This window comes from Salvelinus namaycush, chromosome 9 (assembly GCF_016432855.1).
Source record: "Salvelinus namaycush isolate Seneca chromosome 9, SaNama_1.0, whole genome shotgun sequence".
NCBI classification, from domain to species: domain Eukaryota; kingdom Metazoa; phylum Chordata; class Actinopteri; order Salmoniformes; family Salmonidae; genus Salvelinus; species Salvelinus namaycush.
Genome location: NC_052315.1, coordinates 36142182 through 36168677, shown reverse-complemented (window position 1 = coordinate 36168677; position 26496 = coordinate 36142182). Strand labels below are relative to the sequence as shown.

General features: G+C 40.9%; 1 protein-coding gene across 2 annotated transcripts in view; it reads left to right on the top strand.

The window, feature by feature from the left end:
- The window catches only part of ldlrad3 (low density lipoprotein receptor class A domain containing 3), a 118669-nt gene that overhangs the window by 10403 nt on the left and 81770 nt on the right, over nucleotides 1–26496 (top strand). The window lies entirely within an intron of this gene.

The window sequence follows — 26496 nt, the reverse complement described above, 5'->3', positions numbered from 1 at the left end:
AGTTTATAACATTGATCCAGTCACTTCTGGTCTTCATTCAAATGGCCTGTCACAAGTTTAAACTTTCAAACATTAATATGAGATATAGGCTTTAATCTGGGAGTTAGGTCCCGGCGATAAATCTGTTTTGGGAGTTTTTAAAGGAGACTCTTGTCTGTTTGGCAGTAATTGACTCCACACACTTGCACACATGAACACACACACACACACATACAAACACACACACACCTAGCTTTACGCCAAAGCCAAGGAGTAGCAGCAGAGAAGTGTTACTTAAAAAAAAACATATTTATCCGAATACCGTCTTTTAGAATATAATGACAGTGCCATGTAGAGTGGCAGTGTTTCATGTCACTGCAGTTCTGTCTCCTGGCAACCCATTAACTCATCATCGCCACAGAAACAAGGAAGCCTGAGGAGGTAGGAGATTCCATTCCCCTAATTCTGGGCAAGGGTGGATATAACTTTATCTCCCATGGATAACCAAATCTACTAATTGTTTGTGATGCCTACAACACACCATTACCTCTTCTCTCCCTCTCTCTGTCGGTTTTCTTCTGTTCTCTCGTGTTGTGTGTTGGAAAAGGCCATTATGGCCCTGTGTTGTCCTCCTGCTGCCTGCCAGACAGCTGGGTCCCCTGCTGTCCCTGCGATCAGGAGTCATTTGCTGTGTTGTGTCACCCAGCGTGGCATCACGGACACAGACAGCAATCCCATCATCCCTCTGAGACTGGCTCACAGGGTGTTATTTACTGTTGTGTACTATCTGCTATATACCATTGATTGTGTACTTATGTGCTGACTGAGTGTAGGTCACTGGATAAGAGCTACTACATTATTTTTATGATAGTTTTTGGGTTACACTAAACCTTGGTATGGATGTATTGGCAAAGTGCATGGTTTGTAGTTATATTCATGTGCTTGCAGTGGAGAGCTGAACTCTAAACAATAGCTGTGGACAGTCATGACATTATTATCTAATATGATGCTCTAAATATGCAATCTATGGCTGTCTCTGACAAAAAAAAATAGCTTGACTGACAGTAGTCTTCTTTCTTTTTCAATTGATCAACATTTTTAAACGTCTATTTTTCCATATATAGACACACCCTATGTTTGAATAAAATCAACTATATGTAGGCTACTGAGGTTGTCTGATGCTTTAAGCACTGAAGCATACTTCATTAAAAATGAAGACACACAAATGACTAAAGATGGAGCCAGAGATCAATATAGCCTAACAAGAAGAACAAAAACGTGTTCCCCACCCGACCCCCCTCCTCCCGACCCCCCTCCTCCCGCTGCTGGCCTTGTTGTTTTTATTAGATGTTTTATTTCTTTAACCTTTATTTAACTAGGCAAGTCAGCATTCCCTTGTGGAGGGATGACTGGAAAAAAGGCAGAAGGGCAAAGTACAAATGTAGTCCGATACTGAGCAAGACAAACTCTCAGGCTCAGTGTAGAACAAAAGCTCTGCAATGTTAACTGGAGCAAGTAGAACAGCTAAGTCTGCAAACATTCACCATTTCACACTCCAGACATCTCATTTCTGATTTGGAGTTTCACATTAAAGTTTCAAATTTTTTAGCAAAAGCCAACAAATAAAAACATTGCAGCCCTCAAGTAGAATATATCCTGATAAAAATGTGTCCTATACATCACATTGGCTACACATGGCCTGTCTGCAAGGAACTTGAAACATTGTATCAACTATTAACTTCTCCTGCTAGCAAACCTGTAACATTGTATACAATATTCTGGAGCTTCAGGCCAATGAGCTCCGGACAGACAGACACAGCTGTAGGCTATTTGCGCAAGGGATAATCAGGTAAGCCTTTTTTATGACGTTTCCACCGGATCAGAGCATAACATTTTTCCCCTTTCATGCTGAGTGGTTATCGAAAGAGAAAGAGCTGGAAAGATTTTTCAAATAGGCTACGTTGAGGAACTATTGTCATTCTCAATGGATGTAAAAACAGACTTTGTTTACTTGCTTTTTGAGGTGAAGAAAAAATGACTGAGAAGCTCAAAAGTGATGGTGAGTTAAGAAAATCTGAAATAGTATCAGATCCCCAAATGGACACATTTCTAGGCCTACATTTGCACGCAGGCCAGGTAGGCTAGGCCTACTTATATGCGTAATCAGGTACGTGTCCTTACATCATTATTGACAGGAGTGCTCCAAACAAGACAATGAATGAATTGACAACTCGTAATTCGAATGAAATAACCCCCCCCAAAAGAATCCAAGGTTGTGCCCTCTGCAAACAACGTGTCCTCTCCTACAATGACAACGGTAAGACTGTAATAATAGTATAATGAATGCATTAACAGAAATGACTGTAACCAAAAAAACATTGTAGATTACAAAGGATGTTAATTAACGGTAAATGTACTACTGGTGATACTGGCGTGCCATCCCTGCGGCCTCCACAATGGATTAGTCTACTCAGACAGGAGTGAATCAGACAGGTGTCTAGTGTGCCATAATTGTTTTAAATATATTTGCCACTGCTCAACTAAAATAATCTTGGTCGACCAACAGCCAGTCGACCAAACAATCGTCCATTCACCTAAATGGGGTCAGCCCTAATGCAATCACTGGCAAAGTAGTCATAAAGTCTGTACATTTCAAACACACAAACCAAACACACAAATAGTTTTATTTAAATTGGAGAGCTTACTAGCTGACTTGTGTGTTTTGCATAATTTCTAATAAATATGTAGATCAGGGCTCCAACACTGTTCCAGGAGAGCTACCCTCCTGTAGGATTTCAATCTAGCTTGATTCAGCTTATCAACTAGTTAATTTTTAGAATCAGGTGCGCTCGATTAGGGTTGGTGCGAAAACCTACAGGACGGTAGCCCTCCAGGAACAGGGTTGGCGAGCCCTGATGTAAATTGTCTGAATCAAATGTTCATTGTTCTATTAGGTGTGTCTGCTGTCATAGCAAGCTCTTTGGTATTCCTCATAGAATTACATATAGAACTTAAGTGAAAACGGTCCACAGGGCCTCAATAACCTGAAGTGCAACCTGGTCTCTCTCTCTCTCTCTCTATATATATATATATATATATATGCTATCCAGGGGTAAACTCACTGTTTGCACAGGGATAAACAACAGGTCACACTCACCACTGAAGAAAGTATTTTCTCAAACATGTTTTTTATGTGAAACTCCAAATCAGAATTGAGATGTCTAGAGTGTGAAATGGTGAATGTTTGCAGACTTAGCTGTTCTACTTGCTCCAGTTAACATTGCAGAGTTTTTGTTGTACACTGAGGCTGGGAGTTTGTCTTGCTCAGTGTTCGATTACATTTGTACTTTGCCCTTCTGCATTTTTTTCAGTCATCCCTCCGCAAGTCTGCATACTTTAGAATAAATACTGATGTGAATACTAATAAAAAACATTGAATATGCCTTATCTCTGTGGTTTTTCATAGAGATAAAGCAACATAAATACAAGAGTAACATACCAAATTGGTGACTGATGGACAGACAGACGGACGGACGGAATGACTGAATGGTGGCTTGACTTCTTTCTGAGTGAAGTGGCCAGCTGACGCATCAAGACTTCTAATAGCTCTCCTTCCTCCTGTGGGATGGAGAGGTGTGATTAGGGCTTGCACAGTTACCGTATAACCGTGTACCTGCCAGTTATGGATGAAGACCATCATGAAAATAAAATAACCCTCATAACTCCCTGCAACAGCAGCACATGGAGTCAGGAGCAGAGGAGAGGATCAAATGTTTTCGTTTTTTTAAATACCTAGTTATGATCTTCCCCTCCTCCCCTCTTCTCTCACATCACATTGGCATTCAGCTGAGGCTACCAGTGGAATTCTCTCCACCTTTTATTACACTCACACAGACACTAACCTCTCGGGTGAAACTCCAATCACAGATGAGAATCTTTCAACAGAAAAGCCAATTACGCACTTGATGTTACTCTCCCAGGCAAGTGCATCAATGAACAAATAAGATCAATCTCAATTTGGCAGACTATAAATAATTACCTCTTTGTCACAATTCATTTCAAAGCTTTGACTTAAGACCCCATGATATTGATATTGAATTTCCCATTATTGCCTACCTGAAAATACCACTCGTTAAGCGGAGATCAGCTCAGAGCATCGTACTGGAGCCTGGGCGTTCTCCCTGGTGTATAATGGATGATGAAATATGTCATGTAAGAAAGGAAGGCAATAATATTGCCTGTCTGAATGATTTTAGAGAGGTGAATTCAGGCGGAAGAGAGGGGAAGGAGGAGGAGCACATTGTTTCACTCCTGTTGTGTCAGAAATCTGTCTTTAAACCCCTAGGAGACACACACACACATTCTCAATCTCTCTCTTAACACAAAGTCAAACTGCTTGCGCGTGTGTGTGTGAACGCGTGAATGTTTGGGAGCGTGTGTGTATGTGTGTAATGGGTAATCCTCTCCTGGAGGGGGACAGTGGAGACGATGCGCTCATCTTCACCAGAACTAATCGGCTGATGCTGCCTGCTGTTTACATCTCCCCCCTTGCCAGCCCAAATCAAATGCAAAGCCCATGTTAATTGCTTTAATGCTGCTTCTCTGTCAACCGTGGCTTGGCATCTCTCCCCACGACCAGGCCACTAAATCATATCAAATCAAATGTTATTTGTCACATGCGCTGAATACAACAGGTGTAGACCTTACAGTGAAATGCTTACTTACAAGCCCTTAACCAACAATGCAGTTCAAGAAATAGAGTTAAGAAATAACTAAATAAACTAAAGCAATTATTTTTTATGAAATCAAAAAGTAACACAAGAAAATTACATAACAATAACAAGGCTATATACAGAGGGTACCGGTACCGAGTCAATGTGAGGGGGTACAGGTTAGTCGAGGTAATTTGTAAAGTGACTATGCATAGATAATAAACTGTGGCTAGCAGCAATGTAAAAACAATCGGGGGGGTCAATGTAAATAGTCAGGATGTCCATCTGATTAATTGTTCAGCAGTCTTATGGCTTGGGGGTAGAAGCTGATAAGGAGCTTTTTGGTCCTAGACTTGGCGCTCCAGTACCACTTGCCGTGCAGTAGCAGAGAGAACAGTCTATGACTTTGGTTACTTTTTTGGGCCTTCCTCTGACAGGAAGCTTGTCCCCAGTGATGTAATGGGTTGTGTGCACCCACTTATGCATAAATAAAGGTACACAAATATATATATTCTAAATCATGTGTATACAGTATGTATCTGTTGGGTGGAGGTAGAGCTGGGAAGATAAACCTAAAAGTATCTACACCAACCATACCGATCACTTATCGCAGGCATTTTGCTGATATCAATCATTGCGAAAAGTAGCCTATACTATACTGAACAAAAATATAAACGCAACATACAACAATTTCAACGATTTTACTCAGTTATAGTTCATAAAAGGTAAACAGTCAATTAAAATAAATTCATTAGGCCCTAATCTATGGATTTCATATGTCTGGTCAGGGTCACAGCCAGGCTGGGCCTGGCTTCCCAGTGAGTGGGCATGGCTCCCAATTGGGTGGGCCTATGCCCTCACTTGCCCATCCACTGCGGAGCATGTCTTTTCTCACAAAAGGGCTTTATTACAGACAAATACTCCTCAGTTTCATCAGCTGTCCGGGTGGCTGGTCTCAGACGATCCCGCAGGTGAAGAAGCTGGATGTAGAGGTCTTGGGCTGGCGTGGTTACACGTGGTCAGCGGTAATGAGGATGTACTGACAAATTCTCTAAAACAACGTTAGCGGCGGCTTTTGGTAGAGAAATGAACATTTAAATTATCTGGTTCCAGCTCTAGTGGACATTCCCTCAAGTCAGCATGCCAATTGTGCGCTCCCTCAAAACTTGAGACATCTGTAGCATTGTGTTGTGTGACAAAACTTCATATTTTAGTGGCCTTTTATCGTCCCCAGCACATTACCTGTGTAATGATCATGCTGTTTAATCAGCTTCTTGATATGCCACACCTGTCAGATGGATGGATTATCTTGGCAACGAGAAATGCTCACTAACAGGGATGTAAACAAATTTCTGCACACAATTTGAAAGAAACAAGCTTTTTGTGCTAATGGAACATTTCTGGGACCTTTTATTTCAGCTCATGAAACATGGGACCAACACTTTACATGTTGTGTTTTATATTTTTGTTCAGTAAGAGATACATTTGAAGTTTGAAATGAAATTAGTTTGCTAATATGGGTTATTGTCAATGTGACGATTGATGGTTACAACCATCAAACTACAGTAGTAGTAGTAGTTTACAATAGAGGTGCATATGCAGCAGTTTGGGCCGCCTGGCTCGTTGCGAACCAATTTGCCAGAATTTTACATAATTATGACATAACATTGAAGGTTGTGCAATGTAACAGCAATATTTAGACTTAGGGTTGCCCGGGTTCCCACCCGGGCAATAAATTGATAAAATACGGAACAGTTACGTATTTCACTGAAAGAATAAGTGTTTTGTTTTCGAAATTATAGTTTCCAGATTTGACCATATTAATGACCAAGTGCTCGTATTTCTGTGTTTATTATATTATAATTAAGTCTATGATTTGATATTTGATAGAGCAGTCTGACTGAGCGGTGGTAGGCAGCAGCAGGCTCGTAAGCATTCATTCAAACTTTACTGCGTTTGCCAGCAGCTCTTAGCAATGCTTGATTCACAGCTCTGTTTATGACTTCACGCCAATCAACTCCTGAGATTAGGCTGGCAATACTAAAGTGCCTATTAGAACATCCAATAGTCAAAGTTATATGAAATACAAATGGTATAGAGAGAAATAGTCAACATGTCATAATTCCTATAATAACTGCATCCTAATATTTCTTAACTGGGAATAGTGAAGAACTGGGAATATTGAACCACCAGCTTTCATATGTTCTGAGCAAGGAACTTAAACGTGAGCTTTTTTACATGGCACATATTGCACTTTTACTCTCTTCTCCAACACTGTGTTTTTGCATTATTTAAACCAAATTGAGCATGTTTCATTATTTATTTGAGACTAAATTGATTTTATTTATGTATTATATTAAGTTAAAATAAAAGTGTTCACTCAGTATTGTTGTAATTGTCATTATTTCAAATATATATATAAAAATAGCTGATACCTGTTTAATTTTTTTGGTCCTTCAATAATCGGTATCGGCGTTGAAAAATCATAACCGGTCGACCTCTAGTTCACAGGATAATAAAACAAAACTGTCGTGCACATTGATGATAAAAACATATTGTTCTATTTATCATTATCACATCAATTCAGGCAATTTATCACCATATGGATTTTTTTCTATCACCCAGCTGTAGGTAGAGGTACAGGGGTTGTCTTAGTAGAGGGCAGGCAGGTCAGGCTGGAGTTGGGCTGTTTTAGTCTACAGGAGAGGAGAGGAAGTGATGTTGCAGATGGTAATTGAGTTAGTCTCTGTGCAGCCCTGGTCTAATGAGAAGCTAGAGACTGGAGTTGTGACTCATTTCTTCTGCCCCGGACAATGTGTCAGACTATCAGACACACAAGCCCTCCTCCAGCTCAGCTAATGACTCCAGATACGTAGGCCTAATGAAGGATTGCTGGGATTTTTCTGACTGACTTTGGAGCTTAGTATTAATACACTCGGAGGTTGTTCCCCCCAGCTCTTTGATGTCCATTTACGAGATTGACGCTTTAATTTAATTCCGAGGCTGATGTTAAGTAGGTGTATTAATGATATTCAGAAGTGCTTGTCATGGTACCACTTTTGATCAACATTTCAGGTATGACAAGCTAAGTAAAATGAGAGAGCGTGATCACACTGTAATATTAACTTCCCTGGTCTCTTGACTGTGTGAAGAAAGCTATAGACATGCCAAATAAATATCCACACCCCTCAGTGTAAAGTCTGAACTTAGTAGTGAAGTAACTAGCTTAAGTGTCAAGAAAGCCGATACAACTAAAGCTAGTGAACATCCCATGTTTTGTGAAATTATGTTTATCTTGCAACATGTCCGATACGGGTCAGGAGCTGGTGACTCTTGAAGGAGCAGCCAAGCAGCTGATTATGAAGGATCATGATTAAATTATCTCCCCTTGAGTGACCTCTGTAAACAGACAGGCCTTTAGTAGACAGCAAGTTGGCCCGTGTTGATTTTTCAGTGTAACATTTCTAGTGTTGATTCAGGAGTTACAGTGGTGTAAAAGAACCCATAGTGTTTGTGGTGTAACCAGAGTTATTGTTTTACACCGTGGAAAGTAAAAAAGTCCCATCATTCAAAAATGACACCCATCATTAGCATATTTCCCAGCATGCTCTGCTGCAGGTAGATTTTTATTTAGGATTGTTTTTAATATCTCAGATTTTTCATCTACATTGAATGATTAATCCAATCAGTTAGATTTATTGCATAAATTTACTGCTACTCTCTGTTTATTACCTATGCATAGTCACTTTATCCCTATCCTACAGTTGAAGTTGGAAGTTTACATACACCTTGGCCAAATACATTTAAACTCAGTTTTTCACCATTCCTGACATTTAATCCTAGCAAAAGTTCCCTGTTTTAGGTCAGTTAGGATCACAACTTTCTATTAAGAATGTGGAATGTCAGAATAATAATAGAGAGAATTATTTATTTCAGCTTTTTTTCTTTCATCACATTCCCAGTGTGTCAGAAGTTTACATACACTCAATTAGTATTTGGTAGCATTGCCTTTACATTAACTTGGGCCAAACGTTTCAGGTAGCCTTCTACAAGCTCCCCACAATAAGTTGGGTGAATTTTGTCCCATTCCTCCTGACAGAGCTGGTGTAACTGAGTCAGGTTTGTAGGCCTCCTTGCTCGCACACGCTTTTACAGTTCTGCCCACAAATGTTCTATTGGATTGAGGTCAGGGCTTTGTGATGGCCACTCCAATACCTTGACTTTGTTGTTCTTAAGCCATTTTGCCTCAACTTTGGGAGTATGCTTGGGGTCATTGTCCAATTGGAAGACCCATTTGCAACCAAGCTTTAACTTCCTGACTGATGTCTTGAGATGTTGCTTCAATATATTCACATAATTTTCCTGCCTCATGATGCCATCTATTTTGTGAAGTGCGCCAGTACCTCCTGTAGCTAAGCACCCCCACAACATGATGCTGCCACCCCCGTGCGTCACGGTTGGGATGGTGTTCTTCGGCTTGCAAGCCTCCCACTTTTTCATCCAAATATGACGATGGTCATTATGGCCAAACAGTTCTATTTTTGTTTCATCAGACCAGAGGACATTTCTCCAAAAAGTATGATTTCTGTCCCCATGTGCAGTTGCAAACCGTAGTCTAGCTTTTTTATGGCGGTTTTGGAGCAGTGGCTTCTTCCTTGCTGAGAGGCGTGTCAGGTTATGTCGATATAGGACTCGTTTTACTGTGGATATAGAGACTTTATTTCCTGTTTCCTCTAGGATCTTCACAGGGTCCTTTGCTGTTGTTCTCGGATTGATTTGCACTTTTCGCACCAAAGTACATTCATCTCTAGGAGACAGAACGCGTCTCCTTCCTGAGCGGTATGACGGCTGCGTGGTCCCATGGTCTTGATACTTGCACACTATTATTTGTACAGATGAACGTGGTACCTTCAGGCATTTGGAAATTATTCCTAAGGATGAACCAGACTTGTGGTGGTCTTCAATTTTTTTTCGGAGGTCTTGGCTGATTTCTTTTGATTTTCCCATGATGTCAAGCAAAGAGGCACTGAGTTTGAAGGTAGGCTTTGAAATACATCCACAGGTACACCTCCAATTGACTCAAATGTTGTCAATTAGCCTATCAGAAACTTCTAAAGCCATGACATCATTTTCTGGGAATTTTCCAAGCTGTTTAAAGGCACAGTCAACTTAGTGTATGTAAACTTCTGATCCACTGGAATTGTGATACAGTGAATTATAAGTGAAATAATCTGTCTGTAAACAATTGTTGGGAAAATGACTTGTGTCATGCACAAAGTAGATGTCCTAACCGACTTGCCAAAACTATAGGTTGTTAAAAATAAATTTGTGGAGTGGTTGAAAAATTAGTTTTAATGACTGCAACCTAAGTTTATGTAAACTTCTGACTTCAACTATACATGGATGAATGCTTCTCCCTCTCTGTCTTGGATGCCATGGTTGCCCTTAGTTTGAAGATGTAATCCAGAGACAGGTGTTTTATACAACAGCCTTATGTGTTCTCTTTTCAACTCTCACTGCATTTTGCAATCATCTCTCTGCTTCCACCGGGCATTCCACTGATTTAAAAACTTGGTCAACTTCTGCCGTGACAATGACAATGTTGGTCGCTGTTTCTTACCCATCACTGTCATCAGAAGACTCTACATTGTCGGGTGCAATGAAAATTATTTTACCCAAAAGGAATTTCCTCATCGTCTGATTAATTTTTAGAGCGAGTCAGCATGGCACAATCGTCCTCCAGAAAGTAGTCCATCACAACTTTTTCCCACTGATCTTTGCCGATAGCGCCTGTTAACCTGTTTGGCGTGCAAGCCCGACGTCGGTACACTTATGACAACAGCCAGCTCAAAGTGCAGGGCGCGAAATTCAAAAGATATTTTTTTTAAATATTTAACTTTCACACATTAACAAGTCCAATACAGCATATGAAAGGTACACATCTTGTGAATCAAGCCAACATGTCCGATTTTTAAAATGTTTTACAGGGAAGACAAAATATGTAAATCTATTAGCTAACCACGTTAGCAAAAGACACCACTTTTCTTACTCCAACAGTTTTTAACTCCATCAGTAGCTATCACAAATTCGACCAAATAAAGATATAAATAGCCACTAACCAAGAAACAACTTTATCAGATGACAGTCTGATAACATATTTATTGTATAGCATATGTTTTGTTCGAAAAATTTGCATATTTCAGGTATAAATCATAGTTTACATTTCAGCTACAATCAGAAATTGCACCGAAAGCAGCCATAATATTTACAGACACCAACGTCAAATACCTAATTACTCATCATAAAACATTTCTGAAAAATACATAGTGTACAGCAATTGAAAGACAGGCATCTTGTGATTCCAGACAATATTTCCGATTTATTAAATGTTTTACAGCGAAAACAAAATGTAGCGTTATATTAGCGTAGCCACAAACACTTGGGCGCCCACGACCAGTTCACATGCACAACAGATATTAGAAATAGCATCATAAAATGTTTCTTACTTTTGGTGATCTTCCGTCAGAAGGTTGGACAAGGTGTCCTTTGTCCAGAACAGTCGTTGTTTTGATCTGGAACGGCAAATATCCCTCTTCATTTAGCATGCACACTAGCCGAGTGGCACAGATCTCTCCAACGTCAACAAAGTCAGAGAACGGAACATGGCAAAACTCCCGAAAAAATTTCAATAATCTGATTAAACTATATTGAAAAAACATACGTTACGATGATATGGTCACATGTATCAAATAAAATCCGAGCCGGAGATAGTTGTCGTCCATAACGGCAGCAAAACAGAAGGCAATCCCACTGTCCAAGTCGCGCGCTTCAGAGTACCGGAAATGAGGGACACGTCATACAAAGACCTTGTATTCCAATTCAGATGAAGATAAACACAAAATTTCTTCTCTCTCAGCCTCTTGACATCCAGAGGAAGGCCTATGAAGTGTACGTAGACTCTTACGTGCCATGCCCATGTATAGGCAGGAAGTTGAACAGAGCGACGATTTCAGACATTCCACTTCCTGGTCAGGAAATGTGCTGCAGAACGAGTTCTGTTTCACTCAGAGAAATAATTCAAACGGTTTTAGAAACTAGAGAGTGTTTTCTATCCAATAGTAATAATAATATGCATATTGTACGAGCAAGAATTGAGTACGAGGCCGTTTGAAATGGGCATGTTTTATCTGGCTACTCAATACTTTCCCTTGCAGCCATAAGAAGTTTTAACTTACGTTTTTCAGTTCTTCATGATCTTTCAAAAAAAGCCACGGTAGAAATGATTATCTATACTTACAGAGCAGCTCATGTTATAGACAGAAGCATGCTACATGGTAGACCAATCCAAACTCATCTCTCTGCATGTCCAGCCCACCCATTATCTCAGCCAGTCATGGCTAGCGGGAAGGTTCCTGTATTTACTATGACTATATTAAGGCACATGAAAGTTACCATGTTGCAGAACGGATTTCTGCAAAAAAAACTAATTTTTGTGCGAAATAGCCCTAGCTTCTTGAAACGGGTCACATATTTTCAAGCATGGTGGTGGCTGCATCATGTTATGGGTATCCTTGTCTTTGGCAAGGACTAGGGAGTTTTTTAGGACAAAAAGAAACGGAATAGAACTAAGTACATGCAAAATCCTTGAGGAAACCTGTCTCAGTCTGCATTCCAACAGACACTGGTAGACAAATTCACCTTTCAGCAGGACAATAACCGAAACAGTGTTTCCCAACCCTGGTCCTCTAGTACCCCCAACAGTGCACATTTATATTTTAACCACGGGCAAGCAGACCTGCTTCAACTGGTCAACTAGTCATCAAGCCATCAATGAGTTGTATATCATTTTCAATAAATTAGCAAACATTTCTACAAAACATGTTTTCACTTTGTCATTATGGGATATATTGTGTAGATGGGTGAGGAAAATAAATATATGTAATTCATTTTAAATTCAGGCTGTAACACAACAAATGTGGAATAAGTCAAGGGGTATGAATAATTTTTTAAGGCACTGTATGTGCTAGTTTCTCTTTTGTACACTCAGGCACTCTCTATTCATCTGTCAGCCAAGTAAACACACACTCTACCCTTCAGTCCCAGTTGCTCACCATGACCATGCGGGCACAGTGACATTTGGGGAGCGGCGGCAGACAGTGAAGGATGATCCGAGATGGCGGGGTGTTGAGCGGGGCTGCCAAGCAGCGTAGACCTGATGTGACTGAGAGAAACACATCTCTATGTGACCATGCCCTGACATTGGCCCTGTCTGGGGTCACATGAGTTGTAACAGGGCAATTCCATGGCAACAGAGTGATGCTGAGACTCCTATTTTTTACTTTGAAATGTATGTCAAACAAAAACAAATGATTGAAAAGTTAAAGAAACCATGCACAAGTCCCTCAAAATCCCATTCAATATTAAAACAATATAACTTTGTTTATCCAGATTTATTAGAGGGCATTGTCTCGGTTGAAATTTTATTCAAAGCAGAAATGAATTATTGTTTCAGTTTTCAGCTCATTTCAACAGGTGGAAAATATAGCTTGCAGAACACAGAGGCATTAAATGAAGCTCAGAATGAGACATGATTCGGAAAGCTCCAATTCTAAACCTCTCCCGAAAAGTATGTACTCTGGTAATTATCCTGACCCAGTCACAGGAATCTTGAACACCTATTCTCAACAAACACGTCCGGGTCATGACACTCACTGTGGGGGTCGGAACATTGTCTGTCTTTATGCAGACACTACATTCATGCAGTACTCTGTGCCCAATTATTTGTTTTTCACATTCAACACTCTCGATACTCATGACATTAAGCACAGAAGGGGAGATGAACTGTTACGGAGGGAGCAAAGGAAATAAGCAAAGAAAGCAGGAGGGCATAAAAAGTGATGCACTTTAAAAAGTAGGCCCAGAGGGACGAGGACAGGGAATAGAAAGAGGAGGAGAGGGAACAGAAAGGACAGGCCACCTGCTCTCGTTTTTCTTGTTCTCTCTGTCCTGTTTCTGTCTCCCTGGCTAATGAGCTCCTAATTGTGTAGCGGGGCCTAAGTGTCATCGAGGAGGACGAACAAAGCCAGAATGATCTATGAAGCTCTCAGGCAAGCACCGGCAAGGACACTGGCGCAAATGAAAATAAATGGACCACTCCAAAACAACTTCCACTTTGGGGAATTTTCAGGACATTTGTTTTTCTCTTTTATTTATTTTTACCAAAGCAGAGAGGAGGGGGTGGGGAGGAGAGAGAGTGATAGATTTTCATTTGGACGTAGATAAGGAAAGAGAGGCCATTCTCCTTGTCTGACAGAGAGGAGAAGATTTTTCCTTCCCTCTCTCTCTCTCTCTATGAGAGTTGTTCTGGGGATACAGCTGGACTTCATAACTATTGAAATGAAATAACTAGAATGACTGCCAGTCTACCCGTTATGGCATAACTTACTTGAATGGGTACTCCCATTCTACTAATTCTAATTGACAACAATAACACAGTCCATTGTAACACAGCAACCAAACCAATACACAAGAATATCACTATGAAAATGTTTTGTCAAAAAAGTATAGGGATAGGCTTTGAGGGAATAGGAAGACTCACTCTCTTACTGGAATGTGATCCTGCTATTGACAAAAGGCTTTTTACTGACATCCTGTCAAACAAGTGTAGGTGTTAATTAGGTATGTGTGTGTGTGTCTATGTATGTGTGTTTCAGGTTACATTTTAGTCATTTATCATACGCTCTTATCCAGAGCGACTTACAGTAGTGAATGCATAAATGTTCATACTTTTCCGTACTGGTCCCACATGGGAATAAAAACTACAATGCTGGCGTTGCAAGCGGCATGCTGTACCAACTGAGCCACACGGGACAAGTTGTCATGGGAGTAGATGGACCTGGCGTATCCTCTCTGACACTTAATTCTGCTCCAATCCTGTAGCTTGCTTCATCCCAGCTTTGCCTCCCCACTGTGAGACTGGCTACATTATGCAGACCCGATGCTGTGCACACACTCACACACATACACACACATTCTCTTGAAAAAAAATTAAGGTGAAAGTACAGTGGCAAGAAAAAGTATGTGAACCCTTTGGAAATACCTGGATTTCTGCATAAATTGGTCATAAAATATGATCTGATCTTCATCTAGGTCACAACAATAGACAAACACAGTCTGCTTAAACTAATAACACACAAACAATTATACATTTTCATGTCTTTATTGAACACACCGTGTAAACATTCACAGTGCAGGGTGGGAAAAGTATATGAACCCTTGGATTTAATAACTTGTTGACCCTTCTTTGGCTGCAATAACCTCAAGCAAACATTTTATGTAGTTGTGGATCAGACCTGCACAATGGTCAGGAGGAATTTTGGACCATTCCTCTTTACAAAACTGTTTCAGTTCAGCAATATTCTTGGGATGTCTGGTGTGAACTGCTCTCTTGAGGTCATGCCACAGCATCTCAATTGGGTTGAGGTCAGGACTCTGACTGGGCCATTCCAGAAGGTGTATTTTCTTCTGCATCACCCAACTTCTGTTGAGCTTTAATTGGCGGACAGACAGCCTAACATTCTCCTGCAAAAATTCTTGATATACTTGGGAATTCATTTTTCCGTCGATGATAGCAAGCTGTCCAGGCCCTGAGGCAGCAAAGCAGCCCCACGCCATGATACTCCCTCCACCATACTTTACAGTTGGGATGAGGTTTTGATGTTGGTGTGCTGTGCCTTTTTTTCTCCACACATAGTGTGTTCCTTCCAAACAACTCAACTGTAGTTTCATCTGTCCACAGAATATTTTGCCGGTCGCGCCTTGGAACATCCAGGTGCACTTTTGCAAACTTCAGACGTGCAGCAATGTTTTTTTTTGGACAGCAGTGGCTTCTTCCGTGGTGTCCTCCCATGAACACATTCTTGTTTAGTGTTAGACTCGTCGACAGAGATGTTAGCATGTTCCAGAGATTTCTGTAAGTCTTTATCTGACACTCTAGGATTCTTCTTAACCTCATCGAGCATTCTGCGCTGTGCTCTTGCAGTCATCTTTGCAGGACGGCCTATCCTAGGGAGAGTACCAACAGTGCTGCACTTTTCTCCAATTTGTCTTACCGTGGACTGATGAATATCAAGGCTTTTAGAGATACTTTTGTATTCAATATAGACGCGAAAAATACAATAATTTGTGTGTTATTAGTTTAAGCACACTATGCCTATTGTTGTGACTTAGGTGAAGATCAGATCAAATTTGATGACCAATTTATGCACACATCTACATTTTTACATACAGTTGAAGTCGGAAGTTTACATACACTTAGGTTGCAGTCATTAAAACTAGTTTTTCAACCACTCCAGAAATTTTGGGGTAACAAACTATAGTTTTTGGCAAGTCGGTTAGGACATCTACTTCATGCATGACACAAGCAATTTTCCCAACAATTGTTTACAGACAGATTATTTCACTTATTATTCACTGTATCACAATTCTAGTGGGTCAGAAGTTTACATACACTAAGTTGACTGCGCATTTAAAACACTTGGAAAATTCCAGAAAATTATGTCATGGCTTTAGAAGCTTCTGATAGGCTAATTGACATAATTTGAGTCAATTGGAGGTGTACCTGTGGATGTATTTCAAGGACTACCTTCAAACCCAGTGTCTCTTTGCTTGACATCCAAAAGAAATCAGCCTAGACCTCATAGCAAAGGGTCTGAATAGTTATGTAAATAAGGTCTTTCTGTTTGAATTTTTTTATACATTTGCAAAAAAATTCTACAAACCTGTTTTCGCTTTGTCATTGTAGGGAAATTTGTGTATATTGATCACAATTTTCTTTATGTTATCCATTTTTTATGTAAGGCTGTAAAGTAACAAAATTCTGAAAAAGGGGTCTGAATACGTTCTGAATGCACTGATATATACTGTATGTATATATATTTACAGTTGAAGTCGGAAGTTTACATACACCTTAGCCAAATACATTTAAACTCAGTTTTTCACAATTCCTGACATTTAATCCTAGTCAAAATTCCCTGTCTTAGGTCAGTTAGGATCACCACTTTATTTTAAGAATGTGAAATGTCAGAATAATAGTAGAGAGAATTATTTACTTCAGCTTTTATTTCTTTCATCACATTCCCAGTGGGTCAGAAGTTTACATACACTCAACTAGCATTTGGTAGCATTGCCTTTAAACAATAAGTTGGGTTAATTTTGGCCCATTCCTCTTGACAGAGCTGGTGTAACTGAGTCAGGTTTGTAGGCCTCCTTGCTCACGCACGTTTTTTCATTTCTGCCCACAAATTTTCTATTGGATTGAAGTCAGGGCTTTGTGATGGCCACTCCAATACCTTGACTTTGTTGTCCTTAAGCCACTTTGCCACAACTTTGGAAGTATGCTTGGGGTCATTGTCCATTTGGAAGACCCATTTGTGACCAAGCTTTAACTTCCTGACTGATGTCTTGAGATGTTGTTTCAATATTTCCACATCATTTTCCCGCCTCATGATGCCATCTATTTTGTGAAGTGCGCCAGTCCCTCCTGCAGCAAAGCACCCCCAAACATATGCTGGCACCCCCGTGCTTCACGGTTGGAATGGTGTTCTTCGGCTTGCAAGCCTCCCACTTTTTCCTCCAAACATAACAATGGTCATTATGGCCAAACAGTTCTATTTTTGTTTCATCAGACCAGAGGACATTTCACCAAAAAGTACAGTCTTTGTCCCCATGTGCAGTTGCAAACCGTAGTTAGTTTTTTTATGGCGGTTTTGGAGCAGTGGCTTCTGCTGTCTTGCTGAGCGGCCTTTCAGGTTATGTTGATATAGGACTCGTTTTACTGTGGATATAGATACTTTAGTACCTGTGTCCTCCAGCATCTTCACAAGGACCTGTGATTGATTTGCACTTTTCGCACCAAAGTACGTTCATCTCTAGGAGACAGAAAGCGTCTCCTTCCTGAGCGGTATGACGGCTGTGTGGGCCCATGGTGTTTATACTTGCGTACTATTGTTTGTACAGATGAACGTGGTACCTTCAGGCGTTTGGAAATTGCTCCCAAGGATGAACAATTTTTTTTCTGAGGTCTTGGCTGATTTCTTTTGATTTTCCCATGATGTCAAGCAAAGACGCACTGAGTTTGAAGGTAGGCCTTGAAATACATCCTTCTACATCCATGCACAAAGTATATGTCCTAACCGACTTGCCAAAACTATAGTTTGTTAACAAGACATTTGTGGAAGGGTTGAAAAACGAGTTTAAAGACTCCAACCTAAGTGTAGGTAAACTTACAACTTCAACTGTATTTTTTAATTGTCTATAGGCTATTTTTTATTATGTGTGAAGTTAGTTTCGGTATAGTTTATGTGTATTTTCTATGGGCCGGCTGTGGAGGCTGACTGGCATCGTTTGTTTCCTGCTCATCTTGTTGGACAGAGTCAAAGATATGTTTAGCGTTATTCTAAAGGCCTACTGCAACACATAGCATGTTTTCGTTTCCTTTACAATACATTCGATTAGTAACAGAGTTACAGTAATTAAAACAGTCCTGTAACAGCTGATTTTTACAAAGTCAAATGTAAAAGAGTATGGTATCAACCTGCAAGTTGCGCGGTCAAATTATTAACGTGAGTGCCAACGCCGATAAATAGGCATAACACAAACTCATCATTACTATTGTTGTTCTACATTAAATCAACCTCTTCACCCTCATCATTCAGTTAGGCCTAATTGAAATTCGATTGAAAAGTGACTTGATGCCCATTCCATCCATTTGTCATTCATTGTCGGCTGGAATCGTTTGCTTCTCTGGACAGAGTCAAAGATATGTTTAGCGTTATTCTAAAGGCCTACTGCAACATGTAGCATGTTTTTGTTTCCCTTACAATAAATTAGATTCATAATAGAGTTGCAATAAATAAAACAGTCCCATAACAGATATTTTTACAAAGTAAAACATAAAAGAGAATGGTTTTAACCCGCAAGGCGCGTGGTCAAATTATTTGCTGCTGATAAATAGGCATAACACAAACTCATCTTTACGCTATTTTCTTTCATAATTAAATCAACCTCTTCACCCTCCTTATTATTCAGTTATGCCTAATTTAAATAAAATGTTGGAGTAAGGTGCACAATTATCACCCATTCATCCATTTGTCATTCATTCAGTGAGGAGCGAGAGAGACGCATTAGCGCCTTGCTGGGTACCAACGTCCTACAGCAAGTTGGGAATAGTTGTGAAAAAAAGGCTCTAAATACTACTTTTTTTTATTTACAAAATCAAACGTCAGCATTAATTAACCTGTTTATTATACTCCACAGAATGATAGTTACAAAAGATAAACTAGCCCATTGTGTGTGTGTGTGTGTGTAACAGTATAACTTTACGGCGTCCCCTCACGGGCGCGAACCAGGGACCCTCTGCACACATCAACAACAGTCACCCACGAAGCATCGTTACCCATCGCGCCACAAAAGCTGCGGCCCTTACAGAGCAAGGTGCAACACTACTTCTAGGTTTCAGAGCAAGTGACGTAACTGATTGAAACGCTAGTAGCGCGTACCCGCTAACTAGCTAGCCATTTCACATCCGTTACACTCACCCCCCTTTCAACCTCCTCCTTTTCCGCAGCAACCAGTGATCCGGGTCAACAGCATCAATGTAACAGTATAACTTTAAACCGTCCCCTCGCCCCGATACGGGCGCGAACCAGGGACCCTCTGCACACATCAACAACTGACACCCACGAAGCGTCGTTACCCATCGCTCCACAAAAGCCGCGGCCCTTGCAGAGCAAGGTGCAACACTACTTCTAGGTTTCAGAGCAAGTGACGTAACTGATTGAAACGCTAGTAGCGCGTACCCGCTAACTAGCTAGCCATTTCACATCCGTTACGTGTGTGTGTGTGTGTGTGTGTGTGTGTGTGTGTGTGTGTGTGTGTGTGTGTGTGTGTGTGTGTGTGTGTGTGTGTGTGTGTGTGTGTGCCATGCTATGTTAACAGAGTCCCTGGAGACCGGTGACATTTAGTTTAGCAGCAGGCTGCTGACGGGCCAACGTGGAGAATCAGAATGAATGGGACAGTTGTCTGTAAAGCAGACAGAGGAGGCTTCCTACTGTACTTGGGACTGATCTACACATAAAGAGGTCATTCTGTCGGGTACTGCTGATTTGTGTGTGTGCATGTTCGTGCACTATTGCTACTCTTCTCCTCTATCACCTCCTCCTCCCCCACTTCAGGAAGGTAATCCCAAAATGATATTAAAAAGGCCAGACGCTTATAAAAATTGCCACTGTCATCTGTGGGAGGATTAAATAGATGATGGGTTTACTTGAATTCCAAGCCAAGTGTGGAGGGGTGGGGGGCAAAGACACAGTACTGAGGGCTGAAGACTGATTATAAACCATGACATCCTTCTGTCTTACTGCTTTGTTCCTTTACACTAGGAGAATTACAGCACCAGTCAAACGTTTGGACACACCTACTCATTCAAGGGTTTTTCTTTATTTTTTACTATTTTCTATATTGTAGAATAATAGTGAAGACATCAAAACTATGAAATAGCACATATGGAATCATGTAGTAACCAAAAAAGTGTAAAACAAATCAAAATATATTTTAGATTTTAGATTCTTCAAAGTAGCCACCCTTTTCCTTGATGACAGCTTTGCACACTCTTGGCATTCTCTCAACCAGCTTCATGAGGAATGCTTTTCCAACAGTCTTGAAGGAGTTCCCACATATGCTGCGCACTTGTTGGATGCTTTTCCTTCACTCTGCGGTTCAACTCATCCCAAACCATCTCAATTGGGTTGAGGTCGGGTGATTGTGGAGGCCAGGTCATCTGGTGCAGCACACCATCACTCTCCTTCTTGGTCAAATAGCCCTTACACGAACTGGAGGTGTATTGGGTCATTATCTTGTTGAAAACAAATGAACAAACTAAGCGCAATCCAGATGGGATGGCGTATTGCTGCAGAATGCTGTGGAAGCCATGCTGGTTAACCCTTTCATGCGTGAGTTCCAAATATCTCTAACGGTCGCCCCAGCGTGAGTTGTTTTATGCACGTGATGTTAGAACGTGCTCTCCAATTCCAGAATGTGATTGTTATGTAACAGTACATTTAATCTGCTTTGCCCTCAAACCAAAGCACGCCGCCTGTTTTATTTGTCAATTTTAAATTATTTTCTAAACAGGTTTTTATTTTATAATAACAGTTTGAAATGAGGTGTGTTCCGCCTCATTCATTCACATAAAAGTAGTCATTTTTACTTTTGCAGACCAATTAATTTTTTTGAAATTTCTGACCCGGACAAAATTCCCCAAACACTTCTCAATTGTTTGTGCAGTTCAAGTCTGCAGACATTTACTCATCTGCCGTCCTGCATACACGTGTTCATATTTTCCACCTGTCGCCTGCATCGCAATCAAAGTTGTTTTCGTTACCAATAATAACTTTGGAAATGAGTGCGTTTCTATCAAAGTGCCTTATTACGTTATAATAGTTTCTGCATGTCGTGTTATGTCGTTTCTACTGTAGCATCATGTTTTTGTGTATATTCCTTATAACCGCGGACACGCGATGTAACGTTACTCATTTCATAACATGTATGGTGTTATACTCAATGCTTAGGTATCTAGCTACAGTCTTATTAGCTCTGGAAAACAATGCTAATTGCGTCACGGATGTATTAGCATGTGTTGTATGTTGAAGCTACCCTGGCCTTTTGACTCCCAAGTGGCACAGCGTCTCAGTGCTAGAGGCGTCACTACAGACACCCATCTTCAAATCCAGACTGCGTTTCTATCAAAGTAAGTGCCTAATTACGTTATAATAGTTTCTGTGTCGTGTTATACCGTTTCTACTGTAGCTCACTGTGTGTATGGAGCATAATATATTTGTGTATATTCCTTATAACCGCGGACACGCTAGGTAACGTTACTCATGTTACTCACCTTTTATGGTGTTATATTCAATCGTGCTTATGTAGCTAGTTACATTATTCTATTAGCTCTGTAAAACAATGCTAAATGCGTCAGAAGTATTGGCATGTTGTATTTTGACGCTACCCTGGAAAAATATCTTATACCACTTGGTCGTTTTCTGAGTTCATTCCACAAAGCTGTTTATCATGTCGGCCTTATCCACTGCCCCCATTTTGAGGTAATAGTCAAGCACGCAGTCTGGTTTGATGTTTCTCTGTCTGGTTTGTTTCTCTCTCCCGTCAGGTGGTTCACCTTCCCTGTGGCCGACATGGTTGCTGTATGGACAGTGGAGAGGACATGGACGTCTCGTTTGTCATGGCACTTTACTGCCAGCTGTTGACATCTCTTGTTTTGTATAACGGGTCATTTAGGATGGCAGTAGCGTTGATGATGAAATGCAGTCATAGCAGCAGAACTAGAAAGCAGTCTTGGGAAAAGAGGGTGGCAAAGAAGGGAGTTGCAAACATAGGATCTCTGCTCCAGTATTCTCTTAGGGAGTTCTTCTTTACTGTCACCAGGAATGTATACATTTCACTAATTGTGGTTGTCCCCCCACTCCTGGTGTAACAGTATAACTTTACGTCCGTCCCCTCGCCCATACCCGGGCGCGAACCAGTGACCCTCTGCACACATCAACAACAGTCACCCACGAAGCATCGTTACCCATCGCTCCACAAAAGCCGCGGCCCTTGCTGAGCAAGGGGAACCACTACTTCAAGGTTTCAAAGCAAGTAACGTAACTGATTGAAACGCTATTAGCGCGAACCCGCTAACTAGTTAGCCATTTCACATCCGTTACACTGGCTCTCTCTTATCCTGTAGCTCCAAGGCATAGCGATTGGTCTCTACTATGTCTACCACCAGCTCCTCTGTCAGAAACAACTTGAAGCACTCTGCCTCAGATGGAAATGGCAAGGGGCGTTGCACTCCAGACTGGAACTCATCAACACAATCAGCAGGGCCAGGAGGGGTGAAATGGCTGGCAGCCTTCCAGCTACCACAGAACTCCTGTACTTCATCCACTGTCAGTCTGCCACCATCACCACCAGCATCTTCTAATGGAACTGGGACTTTGTCAGTGGACAAGGGGTCCTCAGATTCAGGGTTCTCAATGGCTACAGGGTTGGGGGGCAGCTCCTCACTGTCAGAATCTGATTCCTGACTTTCAGACTCAAAATCTCCAGAATTTCCACATTTGTGAGTTGTCTCCTTTTGAAAGTTATTGCTAATGCTACAGCTTAGCTCACTATCTACATACATAAACAACAACACTGAATGGTTTAGAGTGAGAGGGTACGTGGTTGACTGCCGGCACGCGCCACTTGTCTCAATAAATCACTATCAGAAAATGTTTTGTGTGGCAATTATTTGTGTATTTACTGTTTTATTCACATGTTTTCAATTCTAGGTGACAAATCGTGCATTCCGATTCTTGCACAGATTGTAATGGGCACATATGTGTGTAAAATACTTTTTTGAAGGTTGTACTGATTATGATGAGCTAAGCTAATTCCAGCTGTGTAGCCATGTTTGTTGACATACAATGCATTCTGGGTTTCACGTTATCGTCTGTTTGACCAAAGATGTTATAACAAAATGAGGTGAGTAAGAGTTCACTCATTTTTTGAGGACTTCCGGAAATGAAGGGTGGGATGTGAACGACAGTGATTGACACACCCCTTCAACATGCATACTATAAACAGACCAAACTCATCTTGTCTTCTCTTATTATCTTCGGTTTCTGTGAGGAACAAATGCATAGCTGCGTGCTGAAACTAATCGTCGGATTACTTTCGGTTTCAAAAGTGTTTTACCTAATTATTTCGATCAATGGTGAGCTCACCCGTGATGTGATTAATTATACATAATAATTGCTATTAGCTAATTCATATTGTAGTTTATGTCAGCCGAGAGTTAGAAAATATTACTGCTTGTGTTGGGTCAATCTTTCCTCAGTTAGCGCTTGGACAAATGTAGCCTACATTTTTCCGGTTAGGATGATTGTGTTATGCTATATATACTTCTGTGAATATCTGAACATTGCATCCCAAAATAAACTGCTCACATTCTGGACATAACTTTGTAAGGACTGTGTTTGTGTAAATAGTTTCTGAAAAAAGTGTGGCCAACTCAAATGCTGATTGTTGCATCATTCGAAACTGGCCGTTCTAAACGAGTGTTCTAAATGAGTGTTCTAATCACACGGGTGTGATCGTACGCTTCAGGGACCACTGTAGAACGATCACACCCGTGTGATGGTACGTGTGAAAGGGTTAAGTGTGCCTTGAATTCTAAATAAATCACTGACAGTGTCACCAGAAAAGCACCATCACACCTCCTCCATGTTTCACGGTGGGAACCACACATGCAGAGATCATCCGTTCACCTACTCTGCGTCTCACAATAACACGGTGGTTGGAACCAAAAATCTGAAATTTGGACAATGGACAGATTTCCACCGGTCTAATGTATTTTGCTTGTGTTTCTTGGCCCAAGCAGGTGTCTGCAGAAGAGGTAACTCTGGGTCTTCCTTTCCTGTGGCGGTCCTCATGAGAGCCAGTTTCAGCATAGCGCTTGATGGTTTTTGCGACGGCACTTAAAGAAACGGATTGACTGACCAACCTTTATATCTTAAAGTAATGATGGATTGTTGTTTCTCTGTGCTTATTTGAGCTGTTCTTGCCATAATATGGACTTGGTCTTTTACCAAATAGGGTTTCTTCTGTATACCACCCCTACCTTGTCACAACACAACTGATTGGCTCAAACGCATTGAGAAGGAAAGAAATTCAACAAATTAACTTTTAAGAAGGCACACCTGTTAATTGAAATGCATTCCAGGTGACTACCTCATGAAGCTGGTTGACGGAATCTCAAGAGTGTGCAAAGCTGTCAGTCAACAAGGCAAAGGGTGGCTACTTTGAAGAATTACTACATGATTCCATTTGTGTTACTTCATAGTGTTGATGTCTTCACTATTATTCTACAGTGTAGAAAATAGTAAAAATAAAGCAAAACCCTTGAATGAGTAGGTGTTTCCAAACTTTTGACTGGTACTGTGTATTAGTTAGTTATTTACCCTCAATCAGATATGCTTGATGCATGATTGTCTATCACACAAGCACTAAATACACCTGTTGCCACAACAAATTCATTAATTTACATACATTTTCAGTGAGTGTGTTTTTTGGTCTCTCTGGTAACACTTTATTTGGATAGTCCATCTGTAGATGCTCTATAGAGTATCAGTAACATTTCAACTAATTCTCTACTAACCCTAACCCTTAGCCTAACCCTTATTCTAAACCTCACCTTAGCAAGCAGTTGCTTATCAACAGATAGTTTGTTGATAGTATGACCATCTGTAGAGCATCTACCGATGAACTATCCTGACTATCCAAATAAAGTGTGACCGTCTCTCTATCCACTACTGATCCACCCAGAATAAGATGATGTTGTGTTAGATTAGAGGCAGTTTGATCTGTGATCCCATAGTAATTCATGAGCAATAGTTCTGCATCACAAATGTACCCTATTCCCAAAATAGGGCACTACCTATGACTGTGGCCCATAGGGTTCCAGTTCGAAGTAGTGCGCTATATAGGTAATAGGGTGCCATTTAGGATGTTTCCTGTGTAATTTAATAGCAGTGTGTTCGCTCAGGCCAGGCTAGTGTGGCCAGTCAGCATCCAGTGTGAATCTGATCCAACAGCAGCCATCACTGGCTCTATTAAACACACTGGAGACTGGAGCAGGGTTATGACTGTGTAATGGTAATATCATCTTTATGTTTGTGTTTACCAAGAGCACTGACTCGCACTATTCGCACGCTTTTAGGATATTCCTGTGGATTCACTTTTAATTTAATCAGCAAAGTAGTAAACGTAAGTCGACAGAAGTTTGGAATCTGTTCCGCAATAGACATCAAAAACATTAAAACAGCTCTACTTAGTTGAGATTAGGAAAGCATCCCAAACCATCCAGACTAATGTAACTAGCCCGTGCCATATACAAACTGCTCTGTACTTTAGGGGACATTGGAATTACACTCATATTAATCACGTGTATGGGAGGGAGCATTGCATTATACAGCAGTTTCCTCTTTCGTCAGGAAGTAAACACGCCAATCTCCTAAGGTTGTCATGTTAAAGTTGAATAGGCAGTGGAGACAAGGGTATTTACGGTGATTACAGGATCTGATGGTTCTTAGTGGAGATAAGGGAAATAGCCCAGTCTTCTAGAGAGAGTGCTGGTTAGACAGTTGGAGGGAAGTTTGAGCTATCTCATTACTATCACATCACTGAAATGAAAAGGCAGCAGAGTTGTGGTGGAATTGAGAAAGCTAACTGTCTGCATGCATGCACACATAATTCCCCCACTGAAGGATTGGCCTTAAAAGTGGATCCTGTGGTTTCTGCCAAGACCCTGTCTATGACCTTCAGGGTCAGGCAGATGCTGCTGTGAGAAATGGAAGAGGAGCGGAGAGTAGGGTTTTCTCTCTCACTCATTCTCGCTCTCTCTGCCCCTCGCTCTCTCTCCCTTACACTCTCCTTATCTATTGCTCTCTCTTTCTCTCTCCATCCTCTTTTAGCGCCACATCTCTTTTTAGGCCACAGATTGATCATCAATAATGTATGGTTTAGAACAGAGGCTGGAGCAGAGGCTTTTAACAAGGCTTTAGTGCCCCTCTACGTTGCCTGCTAGTCACTAGGCGGTCACATTCTAGCGAAAAAGGCTTAGATTTATACCCAAACTAGAAATAAACACTCCAGCTAGCAGATTTGGTTTCTTGTAAATTGTGGGAATGTATATTATTGGTTTCAC